Source organism: Petaurus breviceps, unplaced genomic scaffold, assembly GCF_028583685.1.
Source record: "Petaurus breviceps papuanus isolate PSGF00001 unplaced genomic scaffold, PetGlider_PUasm1.0 90808, whole genome shotgun sequence".
Taxonomy (NCBI): Eukaryota; Metazoa; Chordata; class Mammalia; order Diprotodontia; family Petauridae; genus Petaurus; species Petaurus breviceps.
The window spans coordinates 16,593,429-16,607,401 of record NW_027187349.1 but is presented as its reverse complement, the minus strand read 5'-3'; the positions used below and the strand labels follow the sequence as shown (position 1 = coordinate 16,607,401).

The window sequence follows — 13,973 nt, the reverse complement described above, 5'->3', positions numbered from 1 at the left end:
CAGCAATTCCAATGATTGAAGCTCCGATGCTGCCTGTTCTGCTAGGCCCTGGCATTATTCTTGGCTATTTCCTCCTCTAAGCTCAATACTGAGCTGCAGGCATTGGCTTCTAGGCAGCAGGGATCGTGCAGATGATGTCGCTTGAATGTTCTGGTATTCTTAAACTCTTCGCAGGAGGCGGCACATACATTCATAGCTGTGTATTTATATTGCTGAATGTATCCCCTCAGTCAAGCAGCTGCTGCCTCACTTTCCCTCCCTCCTCCCCTCATACTCTGACACTTTACTGGGCTGCATTTTGAGCCTTGGAGGAAAACTGCTTTGTTGGAACCTTTGTCTGGCTCAAGGTGAGAAATTCTCTGTTCAAATGGTTGGGGAAGTGAGGGGCAGTTATAATAACAGTAGCTGTCCTTGTAATAATACCTTGTGTTGGTATAGAGAGTTGCCTTTTTATATATGTAAGGTGATATAAAATATGGTATTGGAGACAAGACTAGGAAAAGGAAATGTTGACCTGTTATATAGTGAGAGTGAATGGCTAACATGAATAAGCTGGCGGGGTGCTTTGGTACCCTCAAAATATAAAAAAGATAAAGGAAAGGTTTTTAGTATACTGAGGGGTGGTGGTAGAAGGGAAGGGAATCCTCTATGGGAGCTTTATGAAAAGATATAAATCTTACCAAGATGTATCACAGATCGAGGGCATTGGACTTGAATCAGGGAGGCTTGAATTCAAATCCCACTTTGTATACTTACTATATGTCTGTGGGCAAGTCACATTTTCTTTGGTGTGACTCAGTTTCCTCATCTGTAAAATGAGGGATTTGACTTTCTGGCCTCAAAAGTTCCTTTTAACTCTAAATCTAGCATTCTAATACCTTATAAAATGCACAAGAATACCACAGGATGAGAAGGTATCACAGCAAAATCTCATGTCAGGTACAAAAAATTAACAGGAGACTAAATAGATTATGTAGCACTAACATATTCATTATCTTATTTCTATCCTCACAACTGCCCTGTGAGATTGGACAGGTATTCATGTCCCATTTTACACATGAGGACACTGAGGCTATGAGAGACAAATTCTCACAACTCACTAGTGGCAGATGCAGTCCTGGAAAATCCACATTTTGAAATTTACTCACATTGCCTCTCTTTGTGTACTTTTTTTTTTTTTTAGTATTCATTGTACATAAAGCATTATGCTTTGTGTGTAGATGAGTCAAAGAAATATGAAACAATACTTATCCTCAAGGATTTTAGATTCTACCAGTCCTACACAACTTGGGTGGGGCTTTGTGAAAATCAGACTCAGCATTTCAGAAGCTTCAAGCATCAGGGAACGTTTTCTCAAGAGTTTTAAGTATAAAAAACCCCTTGGGAATTTGGATAAACAGTACATTGAAACCATCTCTAAAACGTTTGCAGTCATAGGTGAGGAAAAACACAAAAACAAAGAACTTTCACCTCTCCATTAGGCTTCAGCTCCTAAGTGGAGCTCATGGCAAATGGTTGTGTCCACTGCTGGCTGCCTACGTGGGCTGTTAAGGACACTCAGTCACATGCACTTTTGAGAATCTTGCAGAAAAGTGCTGAGGCTAGAACTAAGCATCTTCCTTTCGTTCTTTGAAGAATTCAGGGATGTAGCCAAATGTATCTCATCACAAGGAAATGAAGGAGGTGGGTAAAAAGTTCTTTGGAATGCCGTTCTATTTTTTTGGGAGCAGCTGGATATTCTCATCACTCTGTATGAAAGCTTCCATTGGAAATGCCTGCAATGAATCAGCAAGCATTTATTGCTATGTGCTAGGCATCATGGTAGGTGCTGGAGAAAACAAAAATAAATAAAAAAATAAAATAATTTATGCCCTCAAGGAGCTTGCATTCTATCAAAGTGTACAAGTACTTTGTCGAAAAGGTTTTTTTTTTTGTTGTTGTTACCTCAGTGATCTTGCTGTCAAATACCCAGAGGAGAACTTAGCCATTTGCCAAATATCCAGATTTTTTTTTACCTGACTTCAAATATTCAGATATTAGGAGATAGCTGCTTGTTTTCTATAAAGTGATTAGGATTTTTGAGGAAGAGCACCCTAGAAGGATAAAAAGTCCACAGGGTGGTATGGATTAAAATATATCTGTGGGTCACATGTTTCTAAAATACATAGGAGAGGCTTATGGAAGTTGCTTTTAAAATTCAAATGCCTATAATGAAGGCTTAAAGGAAATGTTATAATATGACAGTCTGGGGATTAGCTGGACCAGGGACACTCATGGGATGGAATGCAAATCTATGGCTGTTGGGTAGAATCATAAAGAAGATGGAGTTAAAAACAAATTGAAATGGGAAGAGGGGAGAGTCATGGGAATAGAATGAGGGAGACAGAGAATGGAGGAATCAAGATAGAGCTAACTAAAAGTGTAGGGAACAGAACTGTTAGATTATTAACCTAAGAAGGGAAAACATACAGACAGGAAAGAGAAGGCACAGACTATTTTAATGAAGAAAGTAGGGCTCATGTCATAGACCACAAAGAGGACAGATTTTCTGAGACTCAGAAAGAACCAGCCAGATTGGTGGGGGAAATGGCTATAGAGTAAGTGGGGTTTTGCTCAGAAGCTGAAATGGTGGACTTAGGGTCTTCCAGAGGGGGGAAAAAAGTTCCTCCTCCAGGAATCAGAAGGAGAGGCTAATTAGTGATAGCTTAGCCCAGAATTGGAGGATGAAGTCTGGTCTAGTAGACAAAGAAAATGAAAGAAAATGATGCCCAGGGGTCAAGGAAAGAGGCAAGAAAATTGTGGTTGAAGATGGTTGGCATCTGGCACAGACTCTATGGTACTTTAAACCTGTGTTATCTTCTGAATCAGCCATGTTGGAACCTAGGGCTTCAATCCTTTAAACATTAAACAGAATGAAACTACTTCTCGGATAATTCAACTGTACATCATAATTTACGTACTCAAATTCTTTAAGCTGTAGAAATGGATATTTCTGTATACTGGACTGCAATGAGCAAGAAAAAGGTGTTTCCAAATAATTGCCAAAAATTTTCAATTTTGATTTTGAGATTTGGCATTTTAGACAAAATTTCTTCATGAACATTTGTTATGATAAATGGTTGTACAATCCAGGGGAAGTCTAAAATTCAGTAATCAATGAATTCAAATGCCAGAAAGAAGCCACTTTGATTTCACCTTGAATTCTATAATTATCCTGATTTGCTTGAGAAATTAATTGCTCTCATTTTAAGAGAAGTGAGGAGAATCTTTTTTTTTTAATTTGAATCAGACATAAAACTTTATATAGCCTCCTTAGATGAAGGATTCTTAATCTGCAGTCCATGAACTTAGAAAAAATACATTTTGATAGTTATATTTCAATATAACTGGTTTCCTTCGCAATCCTATGTATTGTATTCATTTAAAAACATTTTAAGAAAAGGTTCATTTTTTTTACCAGACTGCCAAAGTGATCTATCTCATACAAACACACACACACACACACACACACACACACACACACACGGTTAAGAAACTTTGCCTTGCCTAAGAGGATATTGTTGACTATTAGCTATAGGTCACCTTTACTACATACTTTTTGTCAGACAAAGCTGTTAGTCAACACATGAAGCTGCCCTTTCTGTCTGCTTCCTTGCTTCCCACTCTGGCTAAATGTTCTCACTTACCTTCAGCTATAGGACCCAGGGTAGCCCTGTTTGTTCCTGTCCTAACAAGAAGTGTTTAAAAGATTTCTGGTTAGGGCAAAGGGTTTGCTCAGAACTTTCATTTATATCACACATTAGTATATATTTAGATGTATTACATTATTACATATTTCATGTTTTACTATTATTTTCAAGTTTATTGACATATCTTATCTTTATATTAAGTCATTGTATAAGGGGGTATGTATAATCTCACCTCTCCCTCACCCCTACTCTGCTTCATTGATCTCTCCCCAGTAATAAAGAAAAACAAATTGATAAAATGACCCCATGTGACATATGGGGTATAGGCAACATTCTGGCCTCATACCTCTCCCTCCTCCCCACTGCTCTGCTGAAATGGAATTAGTTATGTTTTCATGTCTATTCTCCAGCATCAAAAGTGGTCATTATGACCCCAAAGAATTTGTCTTCCTTTCAGAGTTATTTTCATTTTCGTTTTATTGTCACTAAGTACACTGTTCTTCTGGCTCTGCTCAGGTCTTTATGTATTGGTTTATAAATGTTTTCTGTTTTTTTTTTTTCAAAATTTTTTTCTTATAAGTGTCATTCTTTTACTATATGAAAATATTCCATCACATTCACATATTGTATATTATTCCTTTTAGTCCTTCTGGCTGTTGGTGTTCATTGGATAATGCACCACTATTCAGTCTTGCTGCCTGGGTTCCTGATCTATGAGAGACAGATTGCTTCATCTTAAGTTACAGACAAAATCTAGGCTTTGGCCTCTGATATCCACCTGATTCTTCAGTCCATATCTGACTGCCTTGGTATGTGTCCTACCCTCTCTAGAGATGCTCCAACTTCAGTTTGCTCACTGGATTCTGATGATTCTGATGGGACTCACACACTTGCTTTGAATCACTGATATGGAAACACCTCTCCACTTTGGGCTGGTTACTTGGGTTTGACCTTGGTTCTTACCTGTTTTTTGCAGGCCTCATCCTGCTCTTAAGCATGATCCCTGTACTATGTTCTGCTCTACTAGTCAGTTCCCATGATCCACCACTGCCTGTTTCCAGGGATGATGCAAACATTCAATAACTTATTAAAATTTCATTTCCTCTAAAACAGGATTTTGCTTGAAGTATGCAAACTTAAAGAGGTCATTCTGTACCATGTCTTTGTTCTCTTTTTATTGGAAGATTGAGTACAAAACTAATTAATCAACTATTTCTTGAAAAGCTGCTATATGGAAAGATACCAATTTTACCAATCCATTCTATTCTCTCCAGCATCGCAGCCAGTAATATTTCTGCTTCAGGTGATGAACAATACCATAGTTCTAAATACCTTGGGTCTATTTTCCATTTTATCCAAATTCTTGTTTACTTGTATAACGTTTCTGCCACCTGAAGGCTTAAGAATTACATAGTATCAGAAAGAATGGTGGTTTAAGGAAGATCTTTGGGAAGAAATTAGATTTTCTTCAGGCTTGGAAAACAGAGAAAAACTGGAATATAACACATCATTTTGCATTTCATACTATATATATGTGTGTGTGTATTCACACTCACACATATACAAACACACACACAATCTTGACTATGATAATAGTGGCTTTCTCCCAAATAGAAGACTTCAAGAAAAAGCAAACAGCAGAGATGTTGCATCAATATTGTTCAAGGTATCGATTGTTCTAGACAGCTTCTGAGGTCCTCTGCTAACTTTGAAATTCCATGATTCTCAGATAGTAACCCAGAATAAATCCCTAATTTATATGTTATAGTTCCAAACAACTGGATATAACTGGGAGAATCAAGTACAAATGAAGTACTTGTATCATTGCTCAACTGTTACAAGATCTGCACTTACAACCACTGCTGTTATACAATTCAATTTCTCTCTCTCTCACCCAGGAGCTGCTTGCGGCTCTTTTTACAGCCTTTCTTGTATGCCTCAGCCTTTTCACAGCTGACATTCAGAGAAAGGTGCTATTTACCTTCTTAGTACATTCCTATTATTCTTTGAATTCTGCATCTCTGCCATTTTCCCTACCCGTCTTGTCTTTCCTCTTCTATCTTTCCTGTTTTCCTTGTCTTCCTAGATCATACCACTGGCTTCCTGGGGGAGACCACTCAATATCTCCCTCTTCCTTATCCTTCTAGTATGAACCTCCTAGTCTTGCATTAATTTTGCCTGCCTTGAGGCTCTGACCTCCTTTTCAAAAATAAAAAAGGAAGGTAAAATACCATCTGGGGGCCAGACAAAAGATATATGCTGTTTCTCTTAACATTTGTCTACTGCAACTTATTCCATTCTTTTCCAACATGGTCTTTCTGGCACCTTCCATGGGACTGAGACTTACTTTTAATAAATCCTGCTCCATCCTTTCTTAATGGCTTACTAACTCAAGGGCAAGTTAATATCTTCACTTTTTCCATAGTGTATCACTAGTGTGTTTGTTTTAGCCTATTTTCATGAATTACCCGGAGCAGGAAATAATGAAGCAACTTATCCTGTGAGGCAGATTTAGTATCATAAGACACTGTGACACTGTGCATGGCTCTTCAGGGAACCCCTCTGGCTGCCAAATTAGGATTGCTATGCTGCTCAGTTATGTAAACTCCACTCTATCAGGAAAGCACACAGATGGCTTCATCTCTTGTAAAGTGAAAGAACCAAGTCCTGGATATATATGTGTGCAAGTGTGTGTGAATGCACATGTATATTTATATATGCATAGATATACATATATACATGCACCTAATTCCTGTCTGCAAAGCTGGAAACTCTTTTTTACTACTACTCACATTTTAATCCTTCTGAAATTTATCATTACTGTCCCTAACCTCCTCACCTGCCCTCCTTCTGTACAGTGCTCTCTGAAATGCCTGCTTTATTGTGAACAAATTTCCTTTCATTCTAGGTTTCTTTGTTTTAGACTCTGTATCTTCTGGGCACTAGTGGAAATCTTATCTCTCTGGAGGTTGTCACATCATATAAAAATACCAGCCACCATCACAACAATAAATAGCATTTATATAGCTAAGAACTAGGCAAAGCACTTTATAAATATTATCTTATTTGATTCTCACATCAGTCCTGGGAGGTAAATGCTATTATTATACCTATTTTACAGTTAAGGAAACTGAGACTATGTGATTTGCCCAGGGTTACACAGCTAATAAGTGTTTGAGGCTAGATTTAAGCCCAGGTTTTCCTGATTCCAGGTCCAAGTCTCTATCCACTATGAAACCACATAATAATAGCTAGCATTTATATAGAACATTAATGTTTGCAAAGTGTTTTTATTAATTGATTTCATTTTAGTCTTCAGTATTCACTTTCATAAGATTTTGAGTTCTACATTTTCTCCCCAAGACAGCATACAATCTGATATAGGCTCCCTATATACATTAGTCATGTTGTAAAGAAGAATTAGAACCAATGGGAGGCAAAGTGTTTTACAAATATTTTCTTAGTTGATTAAGAAGATAATTTTATTGCATATATGCTATTATGCCCATTTTACAGATAAGGAAGCTGAGACAGAGAGTCAGTGACTTGCCCAGGGTCACTTAGCTAGTGAGGGTCTGAGGATTGACTTGAACTCAGGTCTTCCTGACAGCAGACTCAGCACTCTATCCACTGTACCACCTAGCTGTGGCATCTATGTTAGGGGATTCTTGTGAGGATCAAATGAATAGATCTATGTAAAGCACTTGGTTGGCCTTGAGGTACTTCTCTACAGCTGCTTCTCAACCCTCACTCTGCTGCCATTATTCTGTGTCCTCTCCTCCTTCAAGGTTCATTCCATAATCCATATCATCTGCTTCAGATCTCTGTTGCCATCATCCACCAACCTCCAGGTTTCTGGTCTTCCTTTCTACCCCAGTCTCAGCCTTCAGACTCAGGGTTTGACCTAGAAAACCCTGTTTTAAGGGCAGCTAGATGGCACAGTGTATAGAGTGCCAGGTCTGTAGTCAGGAAGACCTATCTTGCTGAGTTCAAATCTGACTTCAGACTCTGGGCAAGTCACTTAACCCTGTTTGCTTCAGTTTTCTCATCTGTAAAATTAACTGAAAAAAAGAAATGGCAAAGCACTCCAACATCTTTGCCAAAAACGCTCCAAATGGGGTCAAAAAGAGTTGGAAATGATTGAGTAACAGCAACACCTTGCTTTGAAGACTTCGTCTCCTTTCCCTAATGCTACTCAAACTTGGGGTTATTAAAAGCACTATGCAATTTTCCTAATGTAATCCAGTTGCCCCTTCCAATATATACATTGCTACCCCTTAAACACCCTGACCTTGAGAGGTTTATTAACCTCAGCTCCCATGACTTAGACCTTCAGACATGTAAAGGGTTGGTCACACCCTATATCTCAGTACCACCTACCACCTATAGGACATTGGATTCAGAAATCCCATCCTCTCTGAGCAAAATCTCCTATTCTGCCATGCCTCCCTCTAGATATCAGGGGATCTTAACCTGGGTCCAAGGGATGGATTTAAGGAGGTCAGTGAACTTGGATGAGAAAGAAAAATTGCATCTTTATTTTCATTAACCTCTCACTGAAAATTCAGCATTTCCTTTAATTATTTAAAATCATTATTGTGAAAAGGGGTCCACAGGTTTCACCAGGCTGCCAAAGGGGTCTGTAACACAAAAAAGGTTAAGGACCCCTGCTCTAGCTCATTCCTCAACAAATTCTTTGTCCTCGTCATGACCTCTATTCCATCTACGCCTCTTTGTTCTCCCCACTCAACACCCCTGCTCTGACCTCGCTTTCCTATGGTCACAGTCTTGACCTTATAGCTATGCCATTTCAGCTGCATAGTGTCCTCCACCTTTGAATACCTTGTCCTCTTTTCCTGGTGCTGTTCATGTTTGGGATCATTAAAAGCATGATGCAATTTGCCTAATGTAATCCAGCTGACTCTTTTCCTCCTATTCAATTCTGGACTCAATCATCTATCTGCAGGGCCTGTCCTATATATGTACTGATAGATGGGCTCTATGGGCTGTCCATTCTGTTGCATGTTGTATTCTGGCCAATAGGAATTTATTTACTTGGTTTTTTCAAATATGTATAATTAGGCTGGCCTTTCAATGATTATAGATCTCATGCAGGAGGCTGTACAATATTCTGGGCAGAACAAAATTAACACACTGTGATTCACACTAAAAAACATCTTTGTCTATAGGAGGATGCTTTTGATGTCTTCCACAACACTGGCAAATTCTTTGTTGAGCATCTGTCTTCACATTTTATTCTGATAAGAATGTGATCAAATAATGTTTTCTATATTGTTACATTGAGTGAGGAAACTTATACAATCTTAACATATGCATGGATACACTTTCTTAGAGGCAAGACTCTGAAGGCAGTAGTTTGCTAGCAAATATTTAACAATCAGATCTTTTTTTGGGGGGAGAATGTATGAATGACACACTTTCAAATTTAATCTGTTTTATTAACATTTTCTCCATCACTGTCTTAAATCAAGACAACCAACAAAACAATAAATCAAGACCTGATTTGTAGAATTTTCTGATATCCTAGGTATAAATGCTCACACTGCAAAATTTAACAACCAGTCCTTCTGAGCCAGTTCCAACTGGCTCTAGCAAACCTCTGTTCTAGGGTCATATTTTCTATGGTCAACACAATTTAAAAAATAGTCATATGTTAGTTCTAATGTAATGGAAATGTAAATTTTAAAGATCTTCCCTGCCCCTAGGCTAATGTGCACCTGGAGACTGGGGTGGGAGGCTTGTTTTTCAGTTGATACTTTTTGATTGGCCAGTGGTCAATAAGGTTGTTACATTCTCTGAGCCAGGAGAAGGCTATATAAGCCCTGATGTGTAGCTTTGTTTTGGGACTCACTTTGAGAAGTGTTCTGTGATTTGATCTGAATTCTGGGAAGCCGTTGTTGAGAGTCCCCCGGCTTTGAAAAACCCAGAATGTGGAAACCCAGATGTTGACTGGGTATGGATGTAATGGTTGGACAGTTTGGAAATCTGTCTACTTGATGTTTCTGTCTTGATAATTATGCCTGTATACTTTGAGGTTCAGGGTGCTGACCTTTTCTCCTGAACAAGGTAAACGATATATGTCTGACTGATTAAAGTAAGCTTGTTAACCCATTTTGAGTTGCTTTCCTTTAACAAAGCAGATCCAAGAACCTGTGGTAGCTGCAAACCCTGAGGACGCTTGGGGTGCTTGCTGCTACACTCTAGCAAACCTCTGTTCTAGGGTCATATTTTCTATGGTCAACACAATTTAAAAAATAGTCATATGTTAGTTCTCTGTTTCTTTTTATCAACTAAATGATTATATGATGTGATTTTCTTCAGAAAATAGATGGCAAAAATTTGCTTGTTGCCTTCTCATATGTTATCAGGAATGACTTTAATGAATGTATAGAACATTCTCATATTTTGTAAAAGTAAGAAAATAGACATATGGGATTTTATTATTGATGTTCTCTTAATAATCTTTATTTGATATGTCATATTTTCCATTTATTCATAGCTCTTTTTAGATACCTTGAGAATCTATCTCTTAATGCCCTTAAAATGATGATATGTTATCCTCTGAATATACTTGGTCTAGTTCACTTGCTCAGAGGTACTATAGACATTGATGAAGAAAATAGTTTGTTATAGAAATATTGACAGCTACTTACCTTTTTGTCTATTTGGTGTCCTCTTATCAATTTCATGTTGCATTTTTCATTGTTTCATGGGTTGCCATGGTCAAAGAATGGATCACCAAATGGCTAGACCACTGGTGATAAAGCTTTCTGTGATTAGCTAGGCTGATCCTTGGACAGCAGGCCCAGTCTATTACCAAGACCGTACTTGATGCCTTTCCAATATTCTAGAATCTTCAGAACTTGTGCCCATCCAATATAGGAGGGATAGAGCATGGTACAGTAGCAAGATCACTGGCTATAGATTTGGAGGACATAGGTTCAGATCATACCGCTGGTGTTACTACCTGAGTAACCCTGGACAAGTCTTCTCTGGGCCTCAATTTCCTAATCTATAAAAAGAAGAATGAGATGGCATCTTTGGCCCATACCAGCTTCACATCTGTGATCCAAAGATTGTGTCTAAATCACAACAAAGCCTTGGATTAAGACTTTTGTAGAAGAGATTCCATTTTAGAGAAGATAAAACTGAGGTTGAGAGAGGTCAAGTATAGTCACATAGAGCTAGGAAGTCTGAGCCAGGATTCAAACCCAGACCCCCCCCCATTCCCAAGTTCATTTCTCCATACTTTGTTGCCGTTGTTGTTCATTCTTCAGTTTTGAAGAGGACCAATGGCATCATGGGGTGATGTCTTGATCTGAGCGTGAATTGGTTTTAAGTGAGGCAGAATTGAACAAAGACTTTCTCTCCCAGAGTCATCAAAGTCTGGTGGCAAGACAAAAGTCAGATGACCTTACTGCCTCTACAGAAGAAAAGGGTGAGGGAAAATACCACAAGCATTCTAAAAGTGTACATATAGCATTCTGAGGTTTATGAAAAGCCTTTGTCATAGATCTATAGGAAAACCATAGGGTGTGGGTATCTGACAACTAGCACATGGGTGAGCCTGACTAATGTGTTTAGACCACAATTACCAGCAGATGTGATTATGGGCTTGATTGAAAGTTGTGAAGTAATCCTAATATTTTTATTCCTGCCTCAGTTAAGGGCCAGATTCACTTGCCTGCTTCTGACTTCCTTCTATCTACAATCCTCACCTGTGGGCCCAGGGCTGCCCACACCCATCAGGGAGTGAAAAAACAGGTTTTCAAACTAGAATCAGCATTTAGCTCTACTGCCTCACATGGTCCTTGATAATTCTCTGACCTATGATGACTTTGGACCATGGCTACCTGTTCTACCCTCCCTTAGCTGATCTCTCTGAACTTGACTCTTTTCCCCCTTCCTAAACTTTTAGTATCTGTCAGGTCCTTCTGCTTGGAACATGGCTTATCTTTTGCCCTTCTTGACTAGATCTATACTTTCAACATCCTGCCCCAGTGTGACAGTGTTTAAATAGTAATATTCCAAACTTTATCTTCTCCAAACCCCCCAAACCTCCTCCTTCCCTCCCCTCTCAGCTGTGGACCCTGCCTCTTATTTTACTGAGAAACAAAACAAAACTGAGGCCATTAGACATTATTTCATTCTTCTGTTGTTCTCTTCATCTCAAACCCTCTTGACATCATCATCATCATCATCTCCCACTTTGTCCTCTTTTCCCTTAGTCTCTGACAATGAGGTGGCCTTTCTCCTTGTCAAGACCAACTCCTCCATGTGGATACTGTCTTGCTCTTCTCTAGTCAATGGCAATCTCCGTTTTCCTTCTTCTCTTTCAAACCTCCAAACTGTCTTTCAACTGGTTCCTTCCCTTCAGTCTTCAAAGTCTCACTATCTTTAAAAACAAAACAAAACAAACTTCCGTAGACCTCGCTATCCCCTCAAGCTAGCTTCCTATGCCTCTACTTCCTTTATTAGGCAAAATCCTTGAAAAAGTTATCTGTACTTACTGCTTCTACTCCTCCCCCACCCCACCCCAGGTACTCCTCAACTCTTAGCAATTTGGTTTTTAACCTAATCAGTAAAGTGGAACTACCCTATCCAAAGTTATCAATGATCTCTTAATTGCCAAATGTGATGGTCCAGGGATGGGGAACCTGAGACCTTGAGGCCACAAGTGACCCTCTAGATCCTGAAGTGCTTCAGTCAAAGGGCCCCACTTGAAAACGTAGAGGGCCACATGAGGCCTCAAGGCTGCAGGTTCCCCACCCCTGAATCCTCAGCCTATCTGCTGCATGGATACTATTGACCTCAGCATGGATACTCTTTCTTCTCTGGGTTTTTATAACACTATTCTTTCCTCATTTTTCTACTATGTTTCTTATCATTCCTCAGTATCCTCTGATGGACCCCACTCCCCAACTGTTAGTGTCCCCCAAGGTTCTGTCCTGGACTCTTTTCTCTTTTTCCCCTTCTTCTCTTTTCTTCTCCCTCTCTTGGTAACCTCATTAGCTCCCATAGACTTAACTCTCATCTCTATGCAGATGACTCCCAGATCTATATACCCAGCCTCAGTCTTTTCCCTGAGATTCAGGCCCATATCCCCAAATACATATTGGATACTGGATGCCAGTATCTCTGGTGCCAAAGACATCACAAACTTAACATGTCTAAAAATGAAATTATTATCTTTTTCTCTGTTCTATCTTCTTCCAAACTTTCCTGTTTCTGTTGAAGCATTGCTATTTTTTTTTCAGTGACTTGGGTTTATATGGTTTATGATCTTGACTTTAACTGTTCACTGTCCCTTGATTGACGTATTCAATCCATGGCTGAATTTCTCTGTTTTTTACTTCACAACCTCTCACATATCTCACTTCTTCCTTCCACTTACACAAGCCATCACTTTAATTTTCTCACCTGGGCTATTGCAGCTAGGTAGAGCAGTGGATAGAGTGCTGGCCCTGAGTCAGAATACACACTAACTATGTGACCCTGGGAAAGTCACTTAGCTTTGTTTGCTTCAGTTTCTCATCTGTAAAATGAGCTGGAGGAGGAAATCGCAAACCACTTTAGTGTCTTTGCCAAGAAAATCCCATATGGGGTCAAAGACAGTTGGACATGACTCAACAACAGGGTTATTGCACCAACATCCTATTTGATTGCCTTGCCTCCAATCTCTCACCATTATAGGCTATTTTTACATGTCTCTGACAAAGTAATTTTCTTTAAGCAAAGATCTAACTCTGTGACACCCCTACTTATCCAACCCCAGTGGCATTCTAGCACCTATAGAACAAAATATGAATTCCTCTGTTTTGTTTGTAAGTACCTATGCAACCTGGCCCAATCTGCCTCTTCCACCTTCACTGGACATTACTCTCTATCCTGTGCCTTGTGATCCAGTCAAACTGGCCTTCTGGCTCTTCTTCACTCACTATAATCCCCTCCAGTCTCTGAACCTTTGCACTGGCCATTCCCTGTGCTTAGAATGGACTCCCTCCCTATCTCCATCTCATAGAATTCCTCTCTTCCTTAAAGATGGGGCAAAGACACTGTCTTTGGCATGAATGTTTTCCTGATCTGCTAACTTCTGGAATCCCTTTAGATAATACCTTGTAGTTAAACACTTTGTGAGATCCATATACACACTTTATATATATAATATATGTACATACACACATACATATATGCATCTAACTACATAACACACAGGTATACATATATTTATTAACTTTACATTTTTTCTGCATATGTTCTTCT

The 13,973-nt window shown here is 39.1% G+C and overlaps 1 long non-coding RNA gene across 1 annotated transcript in view; it reads left to right on the top strand.

Moving 5' to 3' along the window:
- The first annotated feature begins 212 nt into the window (after positions 1-212).
- LOC138147944 (uncharacterized) overlaps positions 213-13,973 on the top strand; it is a 114,462-nt gene continuing 100,701 nt past the window's right edge. The window contains exon 1 of the long non-coding RNA XR_011164938.1: positions 213-347. This is a non-coding gene — a long non-coding RNA (uncharacterized lncRNA). The remainder of the gene's footprint in view (positions 348-13,973) is intronic.